The 25,455-nt window shown below is 41.0% G+C and overlaps 1 protein-coding gene across 4 annotated transcripts in view; it reads right to left on the minus strand.

The window, feature by feature from the left end:
• Positions 1-19,522, minus strand: part of foxp2 (forkhead box P2) — a 924,460-nt gene extending 904,938 nt beyond the window's left edge. For all 4 annotated transcript variants that reach the window (XM_068050567.1, XM_068050570.1, XM_068050565.1 and 1 more), the window contains exon 1: positions 19,251-19,522. The gene's annotated coding sequence lies outside the window, so the exon portion shown is untranslated. The remainder of the gene's footprint in view (positions 1-19,250) is intronic.
• Positions 19,523-25,455: the final 5,933 nt, after the last annotated feature.

Genomic DNA, 25,455 nt, shown 5'->3' on the forward strand with positions numbered 1-25,455 from the left:
AGCTTTTGTAAGGACAACAGACTTTACCATTCATGGTAAATGGTTGTTTTTCAGACTGGAGGATGGTAGAGAGTGGTGTTTCCCAAGGATCAGTGCTGGGACCACTGCTTGTTTTGATATATATAAATGACTTGGATATTGGAATACAGAGTAAAATTTCAAAATTTGCTGATGATACCAAGCTTGGAATTGTGACAGACAGTGAGAATGATACCAATCAACTGCAACAGGACATAGATAGGCGAGCAGAATGGGCAGACAGGTGGCAGATGGAATTTAATGCAGAGAAGTGTGAGGTGCTGCATTCTGGCAAAAGGGATAGGGAGAGGCAATATAGACTTAATGGCACAGTTCTAAAGAGTGTATAGAAACAGAGAAACGTGTGGGTTCATGTGCATAGATCTTTAAAGGTGGCAGGCCATTTTGAGAGAGTGGTTAGCAAAGCATATGGTATCTTGAGTTTCATAAATAGAGGTATTGAGTATAGAAGCAGGGAGGTTATGCTGAAACTTTATAAAGCTCTGGTTCAGCCACAATTATAGTATTGCATTAGTTCTGGTCACCACACTTCAAGAAGGATGTGAGGGTCCTTGAGAGAGTGCAAAGAAGATTTACCAGAATGGTTTCAGGAATGAGGGATGTTAGCTACAAGGTTAGGTTGGAGAAGCTGGGCTTGTTCTCCTTGGAGAAAAGGAGTTTGAGGGGAGACTTGATAGAGATGTACAAGATTCTGACAAATTTGGATAGGGTAGACAAAGAAAAGCTGTTCCCATTAGCTGATCTTACAAGGGCTGAGGGCACAGATGAAAGGTTTTGGACAAGGGATACAGGGGGGATGTGAGGAAGAACCTTTTTACACAGTGAGTGGGAATGACCTGGAACTTGCTGCCTACAAGGGTGGTAGAAGTGGGGGGGGGGGGGGGAAGCGACGAATGATTTCAAAAGGAAATTGGATGGGCACTTGAGGGAAATAAACTTACAGGGCTACAGGGATAAAGTCAGGGAGTGAGACTGATTGGATTGCTCTGCAGGGAGCAGGCATAGACTTGGTGGGCTGAATGGCCTTCTTCTGTGTCATTATGACTATTAAATGTACAGTGTAGTAGTCTGCTGCTAAGGTGAAGCCATATTCCTTTAAGGCCACAAAGTTTAAAGTAAACATTCAGTAAAACCAGAGTTGAGTTAAATTACTCTTCAGGTTGCTAATCAGAACCCTGTTTTTTGTTAGAAGTATGATTGGCTAGATCACTCAGGGGCTAAAGATATACTAGCTGTATGTGAAGGGCATTTTCAATTGCTTTTGGAACTTATACATTCCAAATAACTCTTAAAAAACATATAAAGAAATAAAGAGAGAGAGACAGAAATTTGCAGTGTGATGCTTGAAAGGTGACAGATAGCAAATAGATGTTGGACAACCTAGGCAAGATCTTTCACTTTGTTGTTCTGTTGCATACTAGAAGCACATATCATGAAATTGAACACTCCTTCTGGAACTCCCTCGCTCACCATCTCCACCTTGTCACTTTCTTCAACAGATTTTTGTGTTGAGCAAGAGCATCAAGGAATATAGAACAACAGCCAATAATTGGAGCTGCATTATAGATCAGCAATGATCTAATTTCATGGCAGACAAGCTCGTGGTGCTGAATGGCTTACTCCTATGTTCCTTCCTAGCAATCAAAAGCACCTGATACACCTTCTGTTTTAACATGCTTCCACTCACTTCACTTTCATCTCTCCTGCTTGCTATCTACCTGTGGTTTGCCACCCTGCAAAATGCTCCAAGATTGTTTTGTGTCCATTGAAAGTAATATAGAAATGCAAATGCAAATTGCTGTATGGTTTTTAAAAAGAAAGAAGGCACTAAAACCATTGTTGCTGCATCTCTGAATGTTTCTTAAATGAAACCTTCATTTGACATTTCTCAAGATCATGCAAGAGTTAGCTGTTCTTATTTGAATGCTGGAGAGTGAAGGAGAGAAGGTGGTGAATGAAAAAAAGACACAGACCATGAGAAAAAAATGTGTAGCGATGTTGATACAGACATATACAAGGGAAAACAAATGGCAAAAACACAAGAAGGTGTGACAATAAAAATAGAAAATAGGAGAATAAGGGGAAATGAAAACAGAAACAGATGAATAGAGTCAAAAGAAACAAAACTAGTTAGAAATTTTAGTAAAAATGGAAATTGAAAGACAAAAAATGCAAGAGAAAAAAGTGACGAGCAACAGGAAGAATGTTATAAAGATAATGCACAGTTCGGCTGGTCTAAATCTTTTGAGAACTTACTATCCAAACGAGTGAACAAAAAAGTCTCTACACTAAGATACTTGCTGAAATTTAACAAGCTTGTACAGTGGTCAAAACATTCCAGAGATCATATTTGATAATTTTGTTGCTCCAAAATGCCACATTTACAGACCTTATGAACACTCCCATTGTCCAATTGCTTCACCGTATCAAATCCCACAAAATTATTTAAAAAACAGGAAATTCCTCTCAATTGCACTATACAAGTAAGTTCCACTAGAACATCTGCACCAGCCTTTTCCCATTAGCTGGTAGTTAATACCCAATTTTGAAGCATGATATCAAGACACAAAAAACCTCTAGTCCTCTGATTTAAAATATATACAAAATTAATCTTAAAATGCAGTCTGGGTTTGAGCTGCCACATGCCAACAATTATATTTAGCACTAGAGAGAACAGTTTCAAATTGTCACAGGTCTTTATTGTAGAAAATTGGAATTGTCAAAAATTAACTCTTATTTGCAGCTAGAAAACACAAGTTATCAATTTACTCCAAATTAATAAATCACATCAGAAAATGTGAATTCAAAGGTAACACAATTTAGAAACACAGAGCACTGAAATATAATGTTTAGACCCACTCATATTGGGGGAGGCTGGTAGCAGGTCAGGAACCCGGAAGTCCGTGGAGTGGATTTTTCTGTGGCTCTTTAACTGACAGACATCATTAGCATCTCACTTCCAGATTCCCTGACAAATTCGAGTAGACGGGCGTGATCAAGAACCACATCTGACTGTTGAAGCCTCGGCACTTAAATGGACCCCGGCAAGGAACAGAATGAAGCATTTTACAAGAGACAAGTGAGAGACGGCAACTTGAGTGATGGAGTCCCTGGATGCTCTAAAGCATCCCTGGAGCTCATACTGTGGGATATAAGGGCCCGCTGAAAAATACTGTTCCCAGCAGACGGGAGGAAAAAGCCTTCCTCCGAAACCAAACATGTGTGGCCGGAAGTGGCTGAGGAGGTCAGCCTCAGAAGTATGGTCCCTCATTCATGGATACAGTGCTGCAAGAGGCTCAAGGACCTCATCAAGGCAGGAAAGGTGAGTGGCATGCCACATTCAAGTGCCAGCCCCCTCACTCTGACTTCCCCCAGCCTTCTCCTGCACAGCACTCCTCAGACCAACACACCTATTCTTCTCATTCCAGGCACTTCTTCACAGCCCCAACTGAAAAAGCCATTTCTGACACTCCACCTTCATTCTATTGCCATCTCACACCCATCCCTCACAGTCATCCTCACAAATGTTGTCACTTCATCCACTCAACGCATTCCATTTTGCATGTTCGTAACTCTCTTCTTTCTCTCCTTGCAGGAGACAGCGTAGAATACCAGGAAGAGCCAAAAAAAAACACTATGGCCCTCCAGTTATCGCCACCCTGGCTGTTGTGAAGGGCAACAGACTGGAGTTATGACCGCAGCTGGAGCAACGCACTGTCAATTCAGTCCCGTCACTCCACAGGTCGCTGAATATTATTAAGCTTTCACACCCAATTGGAAAACAGCCAAATTAAACACTCTGGTAACCCCCGAAAAAAGATACCTAGTTTGGTCTGTTTAGACAACAACAAATTAACTATTTATTAAAAAACTAAATCTTAAACACTATTAAGATAAACCTATGTCTGAAGACCTTATAACTTCTTATTTTAACCTAACTCCCCCATTCACACACATACACTCAAAAATAACAGTAGTTATCCAGTTTTTAAAAGTGGAGTTTTTAAAAAATTAGCTTTCTCTTAAGAATAAATAAAATAAGTAAGTTTTTGTGGATTACGTTCCTGGTGGATGAGGTATTCTAAAGTGGAAATGGTCAAAGGTCACTTGAAGTTTTCACGTGAATTTGATGAAAATAGTCCTTCAATAGATAGGCATTCAACTCTTTGGCTGCAGTAGGCATTAAACAGTTCTTTGAACGATAAGCACAGCAATACAAACAGTTTCTTCTTTACTCAGGGAATTATCTTGGCTTGTAGCTCCTTGTAGAATTTCTGCCGAGAGAGAATAAACAGCTCCTTTCTCTTTAGTTCGCCTCGCTGGAAAGTCTCTCCAAACTAACTGGTTTCAGCCAGTTTCTGCCAGTTCCACACACAACCAAGTGGAAATATTACCATGTGACTTCTTTATATGCTGCTGTTGCCCAGAGTAACAAAAATGAAGCTCCGGCACACTGGGTCCCAAAACATTCTCTTCCTTAAAATGTGCACTGTTTGTAACAAAGTCTGAAAGGCACACACACAGTTTTTAATCTGAGGAGAAAAATAATTACAAGTCTGTGACACTGTAGATAAGCCAAGTCTCGGAATGCATGGCCATTGGAGATGGAGAGATGGGGTTTCCCAGATATCTGGTGACAGAAATAAATATCACACTGTGTTCATCTCTTCTGTCCTGTGGAGCAGCAGGTGACTAAGGAGGAGGCTGCTGCTGTTCCTGCTGGTATTGCACCTGGTGCTGGTGATGTTACTGGTGCTGCTCCTCGTCAGAGGTCCAAAGTAAAGCTACATAAATGGCTCCCATGCTGCCGAGAAGACTGACAGCAGGAAAGGGCAAAAAAGTCCAAGATAGAAACCACCTCCAAAGCAGTGAAAGCACACTCTCAGAACAAGTCCTGTGAGCAAATGCCTTTCATCTAGGCAAAGAAGCAGCTGTCCAATCTCAGTATATAAAGGCTTTCCAGCCTGTTAATTCTGCAGTCCCATCAATCCCCTTGTTCAATCTTATGAGTGTCAAACAATTTGGGAAACCTGTGCGCTGGCAGTTAAATCTAGAATCCAAGGTTAAAGATGTAGTCAACTGCCGTATGTTAATCGCAGGCCCACCCGTCTCACAGGGGTTTCCCATGCTAACAAATTTGCACAAGTTAAATACGGGCATTTTTTGCTTCTTTAACCTCCCGCGCACACTGACATCGGCCTACCCTGGCAGTTTAAAATGCAAACTGATCAATTCCACTGCCAAGATTCCAACACAATAATCGAGTCATGTTGTTTTGGTAGTTCCTTACTTGTTTTAATTGAGCTTCTCTTATTCTCACCCCTCCCCCACACATCAACCCTAATATTCATCTGCTGTGATGGAGTCCACGGTTTGCGAGACCAGTGGAGGAGTGTGTGCAAACAGTTATCTGAACAAATAACTTGTTGAATGTTCTGTTAGGAGCACTGACTCTGGTTTCAAAGCTTGGTTTTTTGAGACAGTCCCTAATTAAAAGTGAAACTAAAAACTTCAGGGTTCTGGGTAGACAGAACTAGTTTGAAACAGATAAGGGACAGAGTCCTCTGACCAGAGTCATCCCAGATCACAAGATTGCAGAGTTCAAGCAGGCTTCAAGCAGTGTTTGCAGACAAGCTGCAGAGGGTAGAAGCTGAATCTGGGAGCTGGCCATTGACAAATACAAGTTGCTGCAGCTGCTTGAGGACTTAAAGAAATACTGGTTAATCAACACCATCAAGACTGTCATGAGCACAGCTGAAGAGGTTTGACAGCAGTGCGCAATTTTGGTGGAGACATTACACGTGAAGTTCAGAATTGCAAGAGAACTGACATCGGATGAAAATCAGTGACTGCATCTTGGAAGACCGGAGCTGGAAATATACCTGAAGAAGTTCAGAGTTTGAGAACTTTGTGGCTGTTCGGTGCCATATTTGCTGAGTGGACTGCCCAGTAAATCCTTGAGATCTATCTTTGTTGTATCTGATAATTAACGTGCAATCAGTAACCTATATATATTGACTGTGATTTGTCTGTTATTTCATGTTTAATTTATGTTGATTTTGATTTGTAGTAAAAGTCACAAAAGTGAAATCTTGTCCTTTTTTTAAAAAGTACATAGCACACTGCAAAGAAACTAACCTTCCATTGCCCCACTTTGTGATTTTACTTACCGACGATTTGAAATTAGTTTTCCATTTACGGAATGGGCTCAAGGGGATGAATGGTCTACTCCTGTTCCTATGTTCTCACCATTTTAAAACTTTAGGATAAAACTGGGAGCGTATTTTAAATCTGTCCAAAAATTCAACGCTTGGAATCCGTCAGCATCATGCAAACAAGGGCCACACTGCCCAGTATTTATTGTATTCAAATTCTATTAGCAAAATATAACACACAAAATGGTAAACCTACTCTTCACAACATGAAACAGCTGCCTTACTCCCAGATCAAGAAAACCTATCTTCTATAAGACACGAGTGTGCCTTTTCCCTAATCAACTTTCCTTGCAGTATGTCAGTATTTAGTGGAAAATTATGAACAGTTCTGTGCTGTGGAATTACACTCACCAGGATCCAGACTGAAAATTCCCAAAATACTGTCACTTAGGATTCCAGCAGCGAGGTAACAATTTCAGCTGATTAATATATGATTACTGAATTTAGCCAGAGCTGAAAGTGATTTGTGCCAATGAGCACCAAGTATCAAAGCAAAAATGTTTTTTCTTTCCACTCATCATACTTCTCACCTCATGCATTTGTAGCTGGTTAAATTACATATACACTGTGCATTTTGATAAATACTTAATATTTTATGCCTCTTTTAAAGTCTGTTGACAACCTTCATCTGCATTAACCTGTGCTTGTTCTCCAATCTTAAACCGACAGGCTGTTTCTCCTAAAATTAATTATTTTCTGCTAACTATTGATTTTGTGTCAGTTTAACTCCATCCAATTGTTGTCAGTTGTCGAATCACTATGTGAAGGAGCTGAAGCACCAATTTAATTGACAGGAAAGATGTTGTTGGAAAAGAAACTGCCAGTGTAAATTGTCCTGCAGTCAGAAATGTCACTTTTTCAGCTAAACAACTGTTTTGCCATCTCCCTGAATAGGGTCTCCTCTAAATAAACATAAATGAAATTTCCCAGACTTTCCAACCTCACAAATCTATAATAAGGACCAATATGGGTCTACAACAAATTCCACAGGTCCATTTTGCATTGGCAAAGTGCCTATACAACAGCACTTGTGGCAATATTTTTCCATTCTTAAGAAAGACAAAATGTAAACACTCAGCTCGAGCTTAAAAAAGAAAAAGTCACAGCCACCTCTCTGCAAATGCTTCCAAAGTGCAGCCCACTCCTCCTCCCAATCTGTTTAGTTATCATGCTTAATAGAAATGCTTTCAAGTTAAACTATTAACTCAACTCTGGATTGTTTTGACCATTGTCTCATCACCTGCCTCTTGCAAAATCTCTTTCAAAAATCAGTTTGTTCTTATAGTTCAGCATGACTGCAAACGAGGATGGTCTTGGAGAATTATCTGACTCTTTTCAGTGGCCCAACTCTGCTCTTATTCTTTAGATTCTGCTCTTATTCTTTGGATTCTTCTATCTGTGCCAGTGAAATAACTAATATTGTTGTTGCTTGAATGGAAGATTTTCTACTTTACTGTTCCACTTCCTTCATATTTAGTATTACATCTTGGTTCAAATATGCTTGCCATTCTACTACCTCTCATAAAAATTCTACCTATTGCACTTGGCATCTTGATCAGTCTGACGTATCCCAAGCCAATTTTATCCTTGCTCATCGCCTCAGCAAATCCACTGGTAAAGCTAACAAAGACAACATTAATGAAAGCAAGTGTCAATTGCTATCTTTCTTTTCCTTGCAACAGCTGTTCTTTTTGGTTGCTTGCCTAAACTATCTCTAATAATGTCTGAGAATTCTCCTTCCAATTGGTACAGTTATTTTCCGTTCTCAAGAGAAAGCTGACATTTATGATTCACTTTTCTCCTCTTGCTCTAATTTCAATGGCCTTCCTAAAGAGCCTCCATCCATTGTTTGCGACTGACATCAGGTTTTAACCCTACCAAATGCATCAGATCTCTTGTATTCTGGACTCCTATATGATTTCTGATCATAAATGAATCCCTCCCATCTTATTATAATTGTATCCATCCCAATATGGTCAAGTAACTTCAAACTTAACCCTGTTGTATGCATTCTCTAAGCATAGAAGGAGGCCATTTGGTCCATCAAATCTGCACCAGCTCTTTTGAAGTCCAGTGTGGTTAGTCCCACTACACTGCTCTTGCCTAATATCTCTAATTTTTTCTCCTTCAAGTATTTATCTGGTTCCCTTACAAAGGCTACTATTGAATCTGTATTCACCACCATATCATGCAATTCATTCCAAATCTGAACCTCTTGTTGCGTAAAAAGGCTTTTCTCATGTCGTCTCTGGTTCTTTTGCCACCACTTTCAATCTGTGCCCTCTGATTATCGACTCTTCAGTCACTGTAAACAGTTTCTCTTTATTTATTCTATTTATCCCTTAATGATTTTAAACACCTCTTTCAAATTTCCTCTTAACCGTCTCTGCTCTAAGCAGAACCCCATATTCTCGAGTCTATCCATGTAACTTAATCTCTCATCTTTGGAACTATTCTAGTAAAATTTCTTCAGTACCCTCACCAAAGCCTTTAAGTCCTTCCTAAATTATGGTGCCCAGTATTGCTCTTTTTCCCAGTTCACCTGTCCTTTGTCTTAGAAATGTGCACAATTTCACCTTTTCACGAGAACACAAGAAATATGAGGAGTAGACCATGTGGCCCATCAAGCCTGTTTCACTATTCAATACCATCATGGCTGATCTTAGGTTTCAACTCCACTTTCCCACCTGCTCGCCATAACCCTGGATTCCCTGAGAGACCAGAACTCTCTCTATCCCAACCTTTAATGTATTCAACGATGGAAAGGCAAGAAAGGCAATCCCTCTTACTTCATTGTATCAGTACTGACTAAATTGATCGAAGCTACTGTTAACTTTCCAATTACCTTCAAAGTTTTGGCCTACTGCATGATCTTCAGCAGTTTTTTTGGCAGGGCTGTTCTACTAAAGATGAACTTATTGTTTAGTTGCATACCTTTGGAGCTCTGACTTTGAACACTTTGGTGAATCATTTATTAAAAGTCTTTTAGTTTGCCTGGGTCTGGCATGGTGCAATTCTAAATAAGTTAAAATTATAAACTCTTTTACATTAGACTGTCTATGTGGTAGCTGTTAGCTCATCCTCTCACTCAAAGGCTCCTTACAAACATTTGGGGGCTTGTGCCAAAGTTGGGAGAGCCATCCCACAGACTATTCAAGCAACAGCGTGACATAGTCATACTCACGAAATCATACCTTACAATGTCCGAGATACCGCAATCACCAGCCCCGGGTATATCCTATCCCACCGGCAGGACAAACCCAGCAGAGGTGGCAGCACAGTGGTATACAGTCGGGAGGGAGCTGCCCTGCAAGTCCTCAACATTGACTCTGGACCCCATGAAGTCTAACGGCATCAGGTCAAACATGGGCAAGGATACCTCCTGCTGATTACCACCTACCGCCCTCCCTCAGCTGATGAATTAGTAGTCTTCCATGTTGAACACCACTTGGAGGAAGCACTGAGGGTCGCAAGGGCACAGACTGTACTCTGGTGGGGACTTCAATGTCCAGTGGCTCAGTAGCACCATTACTGACCGAGCTGGCCAAGTCCTAAAGGATATAGCTGCTAGTCTGGCTCTGCGGCAGGTGACGAGAGAACCAACAAGAGGGAAAAACATACTTGACCTCGTCCTCACCAATCTGCCTGCCGCAGGTGCATCTGTCCGTGACAGTATTGGTAGGAGTGACCACTGCACAGTCCTTGTGGAGATGAAATCCCGTCTTCACATTGAGGATACCCTCCATCGTCTTGTGTGGCACTACCACCGTGCTAAATGGGATAGATTTCGAACAGATCTAGCAACGCAAAACCGGGCATCCATGAGGTGCTTTGGGCCATCAACAGCAGCAGAACTGTAGTCAACCACAATCTGTAACCTCGTGGCCCGGCATATCCCCCACTCTACCATTACCATCAAGCTGGGGGATCAACCCGGGTTCAACGAAGAGTGCAGGAGGGCATGCCAGGAGCAGCACCAGGCATACCACAAAATGAGGTGTCAACCTGGTGAAGCTACAACACAGGACTACTTGTGTGCCAAACAGCATAAGCAGCATGCGATAGACAGAGCTAAGTGCTCCCACAACCAACGGATCAGATCTAAACTCTGCAGTCCTGCCACATCCAGTCGTGAATGATGGTGGACAGTTAAACAACAAACTGGAGGAGGTGGCTCCACAAATATCCCCATCCTCAATGATGGGGGAGCCCAGCACATCATTGCAAAACATAAGGCTGAAGCATATGCATCCATCTCCAGCCAAGAAATCCATCTCAGCCTCCTCCTGAAATCTCCAGCATCACAGATGCCAGTCTTCAGCCAATTCAATTCACTTCGCGTGATATCAAGAAATGACTGAAGGCACTGGATATTGCAAAGGTTATGGGCCCTGACAATATTCCGGCAACAGTACTGAAGACCTGTGCTCCAGAACTAGCCGTGCCCCTAGCCAAGCTGTTCCAGTACAGCTACAACACAGGCATCTACCCAGCAATGTGGAAAATTGCCCAGGTATGTCCTGTACACAAAAAGCAGGACAAATCCAACCCGGTCAATTACCGCCCCATTGGACTACTCTCGATCATCAGTAAAGTGATGGAAGTTGTCATCGACAGTGCTATCAGGCGGCACTTGTTCAGCAATAACCTGCTCACTGACGATTAGTTTGGGTTCCACCGGGGTCACTCGGCTCCTGACCTCATCACAGCCTTGGTTCAAACATGGACAAAAGAACTGAACTCCAGAGGTGGTGAGAGTAACTGCCCTTGACATCAAGGCAGCATTTGATCGAGTATGGCATCAAGGGGCCCTAGCAAAACTGGAGTCAATGGAAATCATGGGGACAAACTCTCTGCTGGTTGGAGTCATACCTAGCGAAAAGGAAGAGGGTTGTGGTTCTTGGAGGTCAATCATCTCAGCTCCAGGATATCACGACAGGAGTTCCTCAGGGTAGTGTCCTAGGCCCAAACATCTTCAGCTGCTTCATCAATGACCTTCCCTCCACCATAAGGTCAGAAGTGGGGATGTTCGCTGATGATTGCACAATGTTCAGCAACATTCGCGAATCCTCAGATACTGAAGCAGTCCATGTAGAAATGCTGCAAGACCTGGACAATATCCAGGCTTGGGCTGATAAGTGGCAAGTTCAATCCGTGTCACACAAGTGCCAGGCAATGACCATCTCTGACAAGAGAGAATCTAACCATCTCCCTTGACATTCAATGGCATTATGATCACTGAATCCCCCACTATCAACATCCTGGGGGTTACCATTGACCAGAAACTGAACTGGAGTAGCCATATAAATACCGTGGCTACAAAAGCAGGTCAGAGGCTAGAAATCCATGCGGCGAGTAACTCACCTCCTGACCCCCTAAAGCCTGTCCACCATCTACAAGGCACAAGTCAGGAGTGTGATGGAATACTCTCCATTTGCCTGGATGGATGCAGCTCCAACAACACTCAAGAAGCTCGACACCATCCAAGACAAAGCAGCCTGCTTGATTGGCACCCCATCTACAAATATTCACTCCCTCCACCACCAACACACAGTGGAAGCAGTGTGTACCATCGACAAGATGCACTGCAGCAGTGCACCAAGGCTCCTTCAACAGCACCTTCCAAACCTGTGACCTCTACCACCTAGAAGGACAAGAGCAGCAGATGCGAGGGAACACCACCACCTGCAAGTTTCCCTCCAAGTACACACCATCCTGACTTGGAACTGTATCGCCGTTCCTTCACTGTCGCTGGGGCAAAATCCTGGAACTCCCTTCCTTACAGCACTGTGGGTGTACCTGCAGTTCAAGAAGGCAGCTCACCACTACCTTCTCAAGGGCAATTAGGGATGGGCAATAAAAGCTGGCCTGGTCAGTGACGCCCACATCCCTTGAACGAATAAAAAAAAAAGTCCTGCCTCTTATTGCTCCTTTTTGTATCAATTACATCCTTCAAACATCATCATCCAATCCTGCCCACTCTTTGCAATGATTCTAGTCATTTGCTGTTCACTTCATTTTAAATCCATCAACTTCCTTCAGCTGCACACTCCCTGTGCACATATCCCCCTTTCCTCGCTGAAATGGTTGAATCACTGTATCTTTCTTCCTCCATGCTTTTTGATAGGACATTATCACTTGGCAGTAATCAGATTAAATTTCCATCTTCTTATAAAGTCAATGCAATGAAAATCAGACAGATTCTATAAAGGGTACAAGATCTGCTAGACAAGATTACCTCCTAATGGCGATGACAAAAATCCATCCCATTGTTGCTTTCAATTTTTTTTTTTACTAATTGTGCAGTTTCATCAGGTTGCTCATAGGTCTAACCAACAGCTATCATCTCTTAAACCTGGATGGCTCCACTCTTGGTCCTTCTCCGCCTATTGATATTCCTAGTCTCAATCTCTCCTTTAACCCATCAGTCCTCCAGTGTTGCTTCAAGAAGCTGAATTTCCTCCTAATGCTAAACAGTCCTTTTCCCTTTCAAATATTTTGAACTTTCTACATAAATTTAAAGTATGTCCAAAATGTGAACACCATTCCAATACATAGAGAGGATCCACTAACACCTTATACCCAAATGAGATAAAAGAAAATGATTCCCCTCTTGCTCGCAGCCTCCAACCTCCTCCTCTTAGTAACTACTTTTCTTGTCCTTCTATTTGACTAGCCCTACTATTGTCAATGCTTTTCTAAATTATCATTCCTTTTATCCTACTAAACTGCAAACACATCATCTTACATACTCTTCACCAAATTGAAATGAAGGGCGATCAGTCTCCTCTCCAACTCATTCTTTCCCAGGACTTCAGAACAGTGGACCTCCTTACTTCCCACAGCTTCTCTTTACTCTGTAAGATTATAAACCCCAACATGACATCATCCAACTACAACGTGCCAATTTACTTCATCATCCCTTTCACTCTTTTCAGTCTAGATGTGTCAGTACTGGGGCTCTTGGTCCATCACTTTGTTTTCTTCAGGAATAAGAAAAAGAAAATCAGGATTTGTCCCTCGCCATTTAATACTCAAAACCCAACATTTTTTTAGTTTCATTATGTCTATGGTGTAGTATTTTAGTTTGGATTAAATATTTTCAAGCTGGTGCGATAGCATTTTACTTCCAAATCAAGAAAAAAAAGTCAATGGGGAAGATATCAGAATTTCTTTTTAAAAACTTATTTGTGATGTTGAGTTTATATTGTATGGTCTCCAACTTAAATGTGAATCAAGCACATAAAAGCACTCAATTCCCACTCACACTGAAGTCAAAATCCCATTAATATAATGTACAACAGTGATGACAAATGCAGTATAAATGTGTGTCCAGATCAGTCCAGAATGATTTTGTCACAAATGGGTCAGGCATGTGGTACACGAAATTATGTATCCTCTTTTAGACTTTATTACACTTCTGTTGTGTGTAAATTGACCATGTCCCTCACGGGGGTTTATTGGAAGAAACCTTTTAAAGGAACCCAACGATTAATTATACCATGAGGCTTTAGAAATTTGGCATGTAATCGAAAGACACAATGACCACATTACTCCTATTCCTCTTCCTCCACCACCTCACCCCTATGAAAGCATAGAATCATAACACATACAGCACAGAAGGAGGCCATTTGGCCCATTGTGTCTGCACAGCCGACAAATAGCCATTCGGCCTAATCCCACTTTCCCATTCTTGGTCCATAGCTTTGTTGGTTACAGTACTTTTTAAATTGTTATGAGGGTTCCTGCCTCTACCAACCTTTCAGGCAGTGAGTTCCCGTTCCCCACCACCCTCTTGAGTGAAAACATTTCCCTTCAAATCTCCTCTAAACCTCCTCCCTCTCACCCTAAATCTTTGCCTCCTGGTTATAGATCCCTCAACCAAGGGAAATAGGGATTTCCTATCCAATCTATCTAGACCCCTCATAATTTTATAAAATTCAATCAAATCTCAACTCAGTCTCCTCTTTTCCAAAAAAAACTCTAGCCTGTCCAATCCTTCCTTCTAACTAAAATTCCCCAGTCCAGACAACATCCCTCATAAATCTCCTCTCTAGTGCAATCACATCATTTCTATAGTATGGTGACCAGAACTGCACACAGTACTCCAGCTGTGGCTTAACTAGGAATTTATACAGTTCCAGCATAACCTCCCAGCTCTTGTGTTTTATGCCTCGGCTAATAAAGGGAAGTAGCCCGTATGCCATCTTGACCAGCTTATTTACCTGTCCAGCCACCTTCTGGATTTGCAGGCATGTACTCCAAGGTCCCTCTGTTTCTCTACATTTCTCGGTATCCTACAATTTATTGTGTATTCCCTTGCCTCCTTCACCTTCTCCAAATGCATTACCTCACATTTCTGTGGATTGAACTCCATTTGCCACTGTTCCACCCACTTGACTGGTCCAGTAATATGTTCCTGCAGTCTACTGCTGTCTTTTTTATTTACGGCACAGAAGGAGGCCATTCGGCCCATCGAGTCCATGCCAGCTCTCCACGGAGCTTTCCTGTCAGTCCCACTCTCCCACTCGATCCCCATAGCCCTGCAAGTCTATCTCTCTCAAGTGGCCATCCAACTTCCTCTTGAAGTCTTTGACTGACTCCGCTTCCACCACCTTTGTGGGCAGCCAGTTCCAGGTCATTACCACACACTGCGTAAAAAAGTGCTTCCTCATTTTCCCCCTACATCTTTTGCTCAAAACTTCCAATCCGTGTCCCCTAGTCCTTGTACCATCAGTTACTGGGAACAGTTTTTCCTTGTCTAACTTAACTAAGCCTGTCATAATCTTGTATACTTCTATTAAATCTCCCCTCAATCTCCTTTGTTCTAAGGAGTACAAACCCAGCTTTTCCAACCTAACCTCGTAACTAAAATCCTCCATCCCTGGAACCATTCTGATAAATCTCTTCTTCATTATCAATCACATGGCCAATTTTTTGTATCATCTGTGAACTTCTTAATCACCCCTACATTCAAGTCCAAATCATTGATATATACCACAAAAAGCAAGGGATCTAGTACTGAGCCCTGCAGAACCCCACTGGAAAAACCTTCCAGTCACAAAAACACCCATTAACCATTATCCTTTGCTTCCTGTCTCTGAGCCAATTTTAGATCCAACTTGCCACTTTGTCTTGGATCCCACGGGTTTTTACTTTCGTGTCCAGTCTGCCATGTGGGACCTTATTTAAAAGCCTTGCTAAAATCCATATAGACTACAACAAATGCACTACCCTCCTCAACCCTCCTTGCTACTTCCTCAAAAAATTCAATCATGTTAGTCAAATCCATGCTGACTGTCTTTGATTAATCCTGTCATTCTAAATGAAGATTTATCCTGTCAGAATTTTTTTCCAATAATTTTTCCACCACTGAGGTTAGGCTGACTGGCCTGTAATTACTCAGTCTATCCCTTTTTCCATTTTGGGAGAATGGCCTACTCCTGCTCCTATTTCCTATGTAAACAATGGTACAATGTTAGCAGTCCTCTAGTCCTCTGGCACCACACCTGCAGCCAGTGAGGATTGGAAAATGATGGTTAGAGCTCCATTATTTCTTCTCGTTTGCCTGCAAGACGGGCAAATGTTTTTTGCCCATTACCAACTGAACTGGCCTGTATTCCTGTCTTTAGGTCACTACCAAAGGTCCAACATTTCCCAGGCATAGACCTACCCCTTGGCAGAAGATGCAGCCAAAACCACAGGCAGAAATCTTGCTGCTGCTGGAAACCTCGAGAGACCTGGAGCAATGATAGTGGTTGCCAGCTGCAGGGTCTTCATTTTACTGTCCAAAAACTAAGGATTTTAGGGTTCCGAAAAACAGAAGTCTTCTTTACTCCTTTAGGCCTCCTCGTCTTGTTGCCAGATCAGATCCTCCAATTGCCACATTTGATTAGAAATGCAGTAGCACAAGAAAAGGTAATTTTGATAGCTTTAAAACAGTTGTGTTTTACTGCTAGACAGAAAAAGCCATATAATCGTATCAGATAGGAGGATGGGAATTGATTTAGACTCTCCACTTTTCAGAATAATTATAAATATGTTGAGGGCTGTTTCAAAGCTGGATGTACTCCAGGTCACATATCTGAATCTGCTAAGCATTGTGATTGTTCACAGTGGATATCCCATGGCATTAGCTCGGACGAGTTCAAAGTTATGCTGTTGCAGGTGTTGGAGAGTCACAGTATGGGAGAACTTGGATGGACTAGTGTATGATCAATAGCTACCTGTGGGAAGGTGGCTAAAAGCATTTTGGAGAGGTTAATTTTAAAGACGTTTTCACAAAGATGTAGCGAGGCACATTGGGTTAGGGTGAGAGTTCCAGAATGTGAGGAAGAGAAGGCTGAAGAGTGGGGTAGGGGGAGGTGCCCGTGGAGAAAGACCAGAGTTTAAAGATTGAAAGCTGCAGTTGCTGGAGATCACTGATGAAGGAAAAATGAGACCAAAGGGTCTTATCGAGGACAACAATGATTTTGAAGTCGATGTACTGAAGGATGAGCATCCAATAGAATGGAGCATGGCCAGATGATAACATTCACCTATGTGTCAGCATCAGCACAATGGTAGTGCTTTAGGCTCAAGTCAGAACTTGGGCACAGGAGCCAGGCTGACATTCCAGTGTAGTTCCAAAGAAGCACTGCATTGTCAGAGGTGCTATCTTTCAAATGAAACATTAAACTGAGGCCCCCAGTTGCCTGCTTGGGTGGATACAAAAGATTCTATAGCTTCTACATGAAGACGAGCAGCAGAGTTCTTCCAATGCCCTGGCTAACATATCAAAAATCACCAAAAACCGTTGTTTTTGAAACCTAGCTGTGTACAAATTAGCTGCATGTTTGCCTACAGAATAAGTGATTACAATTATTTAGGTACTTTTAAAGTGTAAAGTAGTTTGAACATCCTCAGAATGTGAGATATGCTATCTAAATGCAAGATCTTTCTACTGTAAATATTAAATACTTTTCACACCAATTGAAATGATTGCAATTATCTTCTACTCACTATATTTGAGTTTTGAGCATGGTGTTCAGAGAGATAGTAAAATGCACAACTCCTCCAAAAATATAACTTGCAGACATAAAAGATAAGTTTTATTGCTCAATTAAAATAATATGGGGGATTGATAATGGCTGCTATCCACCTCAAGCTCCTGCTAGTGAAGCACCTACCATTGAGAGTTGCTGCAAGGATTTTCTTTTCTTTTGGTGGGTTGGGGGGAGGTGGGGGTGTTGGTGGGGAAGGGTTGCAGTGTGGAAGGATTGCACACATTATATTTGCACATAACCAAACTGGCAGAGTGGCACTAATATGGTTGCTATATTCCATAAAGCCAGTTGGTGAAAGATAGAACTGGAGCCAATCTTTACTTAATTTTGTAAGCATTTATTTACAGAGTTACACATTGCAAGCAAACATCTCCTAACCCAACAGAGTTTCAGTCGGTTCCTATTTATGGGGGCACGCATGAATCCCCAGTTAATGGCCACTATCTACATACAACTAATTACAATTAACAGTGATGCCTATGTACAATGGCACTAAACAGCAGATCAAAAACAATCATGGGAAGGTCTGGATCAAAACTCCAGAAACCAAGCAAAGCACAACATGAGGGGTGGGGGTCAGGGACAAAGGAGTGAAGGTGCATATTTGGAAGAACTTTAAACTAGTGTAGGTATAAGTCATTTGTTTTGAAAATTGTTTAACTTTTGAGGTATTATATAATTAATAAGGAATTAACAGCAAAAGTAGTTGTAAAAATGATTTTTCAGAAGTCTGCTTAGAGGCAGTGTGTTCAAAAGCTATTTGATTGTTTCAAACTTTGGAAGAGCTAAACATCACACCCTTTCAAACACATCAGTAATTTGTCAATGGGCTACAGACATGCAACAGTCATAAGACTTTATATTTAGCTAATTCTACATAGCCCGAGTTGGCAAGTGGTGTGTTTTTGCAAGGTAATACATTCCCAATGTTTTATTCTAACACATGCAGCAACAAGTCCCTGAGAGTTGGCAATTGAGTTACGGAAAGTTGTGTTGTGAGTGCATAAATATTCCACCAAATTTTCACAAACATCTTGACCTCCAATTCCTCTCTCTGCTTCATTTCTCTTCTAATAACCAAGGTGATACCAGACAGAGATTTTAAGAACACACAAATACATTAGATCCTTTAAGCATGCGCAGTGTTCATCTGTAAATGCACGGTGCCAGTTTTCCCCTCTCACAAAAATTGTTAGTAAATAAATTTTCTGAATAGATCATACTGCCCCAGAGATATCGTCTTTAAATTCATGTCCATTCCACGTCCATCAATTTGTCAAACTTTTATTGCTCATAGCAATAAACTTTGCAGTGGAGTTTCTAGCCACTCATCCATCGCGTCAAACATTGAACCTAACTTCTCAACTAAACCATACACGGTCAATAATTGCAAATTTTTTTTTGCAAAGAGGGGATTGGAAGAATCCTTAATTAACTTCAGTGTAAGACACTAAGAGGTTTTTGAAGAACTGCAGTTTCCTTTCTGTTTCAACATACTCGTGTTTGTCAATGACTAAGAGAATGTCCATGCTCGTTAATAATTCATCTCGTTTTTTTTAAAAAAGCGCAAGTTTAAATCAATACTAAACTTGCGTTAGTTTACTTTCAGCAGCTTTTACTGATCTTTATATGAAAAGTTACCCTTCTCGACAAGAATAGTTTCACTTTGGTCATGCAAGTGACTGGCTGCTGAAGAACTCGGCTGCAGAAATCATACCGCGTTATATCTGTGAAAGCCACGGCTTGAGTGAAAGAGGGGCGTCACGTTTAAATTAATGAGAAAACATGAAGCGACAGATGAGGGGGGGGAAATCGCAACAATGCACATTCCGTGCGATATATTTCCATAATAAAACTGACGCGGGATGGGTGGAATCGCAACTTTGGATGTCTTCCCACTGAACTTTTTCCTTGGAGTTTGAGCAAAAAAAAAACTTAAGATAAAACTTACCACAAGTGAAAGCGACGCTTATCGGAGAGGGAGAGAGCGATGAAATAATTCTTCAGAACCAATTTAATTTTTCGAAAATGCACATTTTTTTGGCGAGGTTAGAAAAACTAGGATTGTGTACGAGTGAGAGGGGAGGGGGAGGGAAGCACAATGTATATTGAACAATCAGACTGGAGGGAGATCAGCTCCCTCGCGCTGTCCGGGCTCCAGCTCCAGGCGAGGCTTCACACTCCCACTTCACTCCAATGTTTTTGCTTCTTCGCCAAACACCAAATCTCCCCCGACCACCATCACCCCACCTCAAAAAAAAAACAGCAATCGCCTCACACGTGCCTGTGTCTGACAGATTCCCTCACATGACAGAAGCTGGTGCGTGTAAGGGCTGCGCTTTTAATCAGAGCTTTTTTGAATGTTATTATTAATTTGCTGCGCTCCCAAGTGAAAGGTTTCAGCGGATTGTGATATTGTTATTGTTTCCCCTCTTTGCGGTGCAGCGTCCAGGTGACGTCACATCCACCTGCTATGTAAACAAAAGAGTTCAGTGTCTTTTATTTTACTAACCATCCCCCCCTCCCCCCGACCCCCTCTCGCCACCTCTGCTGCAGCGTCGGGTTTCCAGTCGCCGCTGCGCGCTGGGCTGATGGACAGAGGGAGAGAATGGCTCCGAGCTCATCGCAGCCGTGACTCACAGCAACAGTGCTGCGAATGCACAGAAGTCCTCACGGGTCCTGCCCACATAGTTATTTTATTTAAATTATACTTCGGAAGCTACACTTAAAAACAAACCTTTCTATTTTTTCAACTCCTCTATTTCAAAAACAGTCCTCAGATTGTAAAATAAAAAGGCCATTGGGCACCCCACTTCTCTTCCCCCCCCCCCGCCCCCAATCTTCCCCCCTCCAGAAAACGCAGGTTCCCATGTTCTGTGCTCCTTCTTGTCTTAAAAAACCGTCAATTAATCTGTCATCCTTTTTTTTTCCATTTCGCATCCATGCAAAACGGCCCCTATGACAAATAAGACGAAAAGTAACGGGTTTCCACACCGCAGCACACACGGACAGGCGAGAGAAGTAAAAAAAAAGGCTTTGTGTGTTTTTGTAACTGTTAGCCAATGAAGTTTGGACGGGTTCGCAAGGTGAAAGTTCAGTGCAAGGACACAGTTTGGAGTATTTGCACTGGTATACGGTGTTGGGTGCTCTGCACTAAAGAATGTTCCTCAGCTCCACTATACAAGTGTAATTATTTCTAAACTCCACTCTTAGCTCCTAACTGCAAGGAGATGTTGGACTTTTCAGGCGGTTAACTCCGAGTTGAACTCCTCCTCCAGTGACGCGCGGCTGCCAGATTTTTTTAATCACTTCGCTGAATGGCAAAAAAGTGGAGATTTCATTTTTCCATTCCATTGTTCGCTGGTGTACGCTGAAACTCATTAAATCGCCTTTAGTTACGTCGTAACGCCTTTAAAAACCCACTTTATTAGCTGCCCTTGTCTATTGTTTGTGTGACAATTTCAGCCTTTTAATGTGGTTGTTTCTCAGTTTAACAGAATTATTCTTTTTGGAAACCAAGTCAACCTTTTCAGAGAATAACGTCGGTTTATAAAAATTATAAGAGCACATTCATGACCTTTTTTTTCTTGATTGAATTCACGGTGGTGCACAAAATAAGTTTTAATCACTGTTTTAAAATGATTTACAGGACATTCTCTACCGTCGAAGCTAATATTTTTGTCGGCAGTGACGCATTACTGTGTTTTATTTCTACATATTAATATATATTTTACAATAATATTCTCTGGCGAGTTATATCTATATTTCTTCAAGTTGAGCTAGCACTAACTGCACCTTCATTCCGTCGCCTTACCCTGGTCGTATTAAATGCGACCGTGTCTTTTAAACATACCGTACCATTCACACACATTTCAGATGTAAAAATTGAGAAACGGGTTGCGTTTGTTTTATTAAAATAAACGTCAAATTGAACAGAAAACGGCACCAATTCCAAGCTTCAGTTGAAATGCCGTAACACAAATGCGCAGGTGATTTTCATTTTGTAGGAATTGTCCTATCATTCAAACCTGTCATTTTAAGTGAACGGCAGCTCAGCCAGGAGGAAGCACTGGATAAAACTGAAGGTAATTTCTGATCTGCAGTGTCTTATTTCACCAGCACTTTGTGGTTTGTACAGGTTGGAGGAGAACGCAGGCTAATCTTTGGGATTTTCTTCTCCACATTAAAAGGGGCCCACTTACGCGGCAGCGCATGTTCCCAAAGTAAAATCCAAGGGAAGATAAATCTAGATTTCCGACTGATCTGTGCGTTCCTTTAGAGACCTTCCCGAAAATGTAACGCGTATCCAGCACACGGACATGCTGGGCTCGAGAAGGGACCAGCTTCCTGACATTTTCATTCAGCAGTCAGATAACATGCTGACCATCTTAAATTAATCTGCAAATGTTCTCCAACTTGTTTTCATGCTAGTTAGCAATGTGACAATTATTACGCAGTTTTCTGTAACAATCGTATTCAGTTGGCCTTGTCTCATATAGTCCACAAAGCATTGTGTTAGATGATTTAAACGGGATTGTATGAATAAAGTTGCCTTGTGAAATACATTACCTAAACCGGCGACAGCTGAAGGTTTGGCAATGACTATGCCCCCTCAAGTTGTGTTCCAAGTCGGTAACAAATTAAACTAGCTGGTTTGCTACTCCATCTAACGACACAACTTTAGAAAACCCACAGAGTACCGCAGTTAGGAGAAAAGTTCTTAGTCACTGATCTGATGTGTTGTGCCTACAATGTTCTGCATAGGTGAGATTTCAGTTACGGTTTCACCGTTTTTCTATTTCCTAATAAAATCGCTACGTGATTTAAATTAGAGATGTTATAGGAGAAATCGAACCCGCTGTCCATTAGGACGCTTTTATTAAACATCTTAAAGTGAATGTATGTCCCCTCTGACTTTCTTGCCAGTGAAAAGGCTGTTTTAAATAGGAAAAACATGGCAGCGTGTAAATGAAACATTCAGAGTCTCATAGATATCCGAGTGTACTCCCTGCAAATTGTCAATGAAATGCAAAAACTGACTCATTCATTCATCTTTAGAGATGAAATGTATTGATTGATAAAGGCTGCAAATTGTCACGAACGCGATGGCAGATATTCGGGATCAGTTAGCATGTTTCGGACGAAACACACCTTTTCATTCAAACAATTATGTGTTCATTTAAAAACTGGAATCTCCTATTTTAATTGAATGAACGTTAACTAATGCCGATGGTGCTATTTAAAGGAAAGAAAATGCTTCAAAAGTAAAATCGCAAATGCTTTCAGATTGTTAAAATGATTTGAAATAAAAGGGAAATTTTACATCACTACACAATTGTACAATGCGCCATTCACAGCCGCCTTTCCAGATTAAAGGCGATTTAATGTGTGAGTAAGCATATTGGGCCAAAATATAATCAACCAGTTATTAATAATTTGAATACGTTATATTATAGCTTCACTTTTGGTACTGTATTTTCTTCAATGGTAACATGAGTCCGAACCTAAGTTCTGTATTATTCCTGTAAATGATGCTACTATTGCAGAATATAACAAATACGGCGGTATATCTTTGGCATGCTTCTTACTCTTTTGCATGTCAGAAAAAGAAAGGTCGCAGCTCTCGTCACTTCTTTCAAATTAGTTCGCTCACGTTTAATACCCGAAAAAGGAATTTCACTGAATTGTGGAATGCTGCTGCCATCTGCTGTTAGTAAATTAAATAGCCAGAATGCTGAAAGAACAGAAGAAGCCCAGGGAACACCTGAAAGATAAAAGACGAAACATTGTAAAAAATATTTTATGCAGACGTTGATATAGGCTTTTAGCAAGGTAGCAAGGTAGATGTTGAGAAATTGTTTCCTCCGCTACATTTGATACGTTCTTTGCTGAAAGGCTACGTATGTGAAGATAGTTGGACTGTTTTGCGAAAAAGTGTTAATTGGAAGAAATATTTGCACACGGTCTAAACTGTAGAAGTTTGAGTTTGGGGAATTTTCCAGTATTAAAAAAAAACTAATCAAATTGAAATAGGGAACGTATTTTCTGTTTTTTAAAGGTCTAGCCACAGAGCGAGCAATGGAATACTGGTCCTGTTTCAACACTGGGATGTTCACAAAGTCTGTTTAAGGTATTTTATGAATTGAATATACAAAGCAAAGTAGTGTGAGCAATGCCTGGCACAATCAAACCAAATCCGTTGCACTCTGGTGGATCTTAGCATTATCGAAAACATATCTTGTCATAATGAGTAACGTGTGGAAAAAAGGTTCTTGAAGGGATGTTTAAATATCTGAACAGCGAATTCGTCAGTGAGCACAAACATTTCGGTTTTTCCCATATTGTCCATGGCGCTGGGGGCGTTACTTGTAAAACTAACTTTTCTGGATTTTTATTAAAAATAAACTTTGTTAAAGAAACCCTTTGAGATCAGATTGGCGCCTCCCATAATTGCAGATCAATATAATGATTTTTAAAAATTATACACAAACTGTGTTTAAATTATTCAAAAAATGTTCACAAATTTTAACTTACTAGTTTTCATATAAATTGAAAACATAATAATCAAGGAGGTTTAATTATAAATGCATTCGTATATAATTATAGTGTGCGCTTTTTGAATGAAGTGTAATTTTGTTTAGTTCTTTGTTCTGTCTTTGAGTTTAACCAAGCTCGGAATTTAGACGATAATTATAATGTTTTGTGCAGTTCGTTCCACAACGGGTCCCAGGTGTAGACACTAAGTGGAAATGAAGAGCAAAATATAATGTTTTAAGAAATTAGAAGATTAATTAAATAGGGGTGGTAATATACAGAATTTGTTGATGTAAGTTTCCAAATCAAATATTGCTCAGAACTGAAGTATCCCTTGAGCTATGTTAACGTCTTTTTGAAAAGTTTGTTTAGCGATGTTTTAAGTTACCAGTAACATTCAGTAATCGTCAGTGCTTGCCCCCTTTTCCGTAATATGTATTTAAATACGCAGTCAAATGTTACAGTAGATTTTTGTAATAATCACTAGCCGAAGACTTCTGGAATCGATTGTTTACTCTCCAGCCGTCATAAACTGAGCCATATGCTGGGAGTTAGCGCCAGTGTTAACTTTTGTGAGAGAGAGGAGTGATAATTGTACAGCATTTCAATGACGTTTAGCGACCTTGCTTGGAGAGTTAAGGTGAGATTCACAGTTATTAGTTACGGCGTTATTGGCCTTTTATACTACATAATCATCATGGTACAGTCAATAACTTCTTGCCTCCCGCATGCTTTCCTTCCTGCTGAAACCGTCAGGCTTGGGATCAGCTAATCACTGCTGCCCGGTTTACCTAATCTGCTCCATTCTTTCCGACCTTGGCGGGGTCCTGCACTATGGGCATCGGCTCTTCACCTAGATTTCTTAATTAAAAATACAGAAGACCATGGTTTCTTTATGACACGAATGCATTTATTATCAATGCTATAAACTGGGTTGTGACATTATACAGCAGCGTCACAATAGAAACCGCAGCTTCTTCAAAACTGTCGATTTTAAAACATGTAAATGTATTTTTTAAAATTACTGTTGTGATTTATTTCCCTGATAATCACTGGAGCTCATTTTAATGAATAAGTTGAAGCACTTCCAGCTCGAGGATGGAAGTGGGAAAGTCATGAATAATTAGCACGTTGTGTTCAGCTTTGCAAAGGATCAATAACAATTAGAAGGTACCTCAGACATTGTTAAAGAGAGCATAATGAAAATAAACATGCGTGATATTGCCCCGTGTCTTCTCTTAAAACTGAAGGTTGGGCAGAGTACAATCCAGATGAACACTAATTTGTTAGGAAATGTATGCATGGTTTAGAATTTTTAGATTGTTTATATAAAGTGAAAGATCTGTCATATTTGTGCCCTCGGCAATCTCCCCATACCTCCCCCCATACCACAGACAAAACTAAAGTTAAATTCTAATCCTTTATTATACAAAGGATCCTTTTTTTCCAGGGAGTTGTTACTGAACGATAGATGATTGACACATGCTGGATTAGCAATGTTCAGTTTGCTGAGCAATGAAAACACAATCTGGAAAATACTTTTCGCTCAGGTCAGGATTTTACATGAATACTATCTCAGAGTTTGGTAGGACTTTTGCAGGCTAAATCCCCAAAGCTTGACA

This window comes from Heterodontus francisci, chromosome 18 (assembly GCF_036365525.1).
Source record: "Heterodontus francisci isolate sHetFra1 chromosome 18, sHetFra1.hap1, whole genome shotgun sequence".
NCBI lineage: Eukaryota > Metazoa > Chordata > Chondrichthyes > Heterodontiformes > Heterodontidae > Heterodontus > Heterodontus francisci.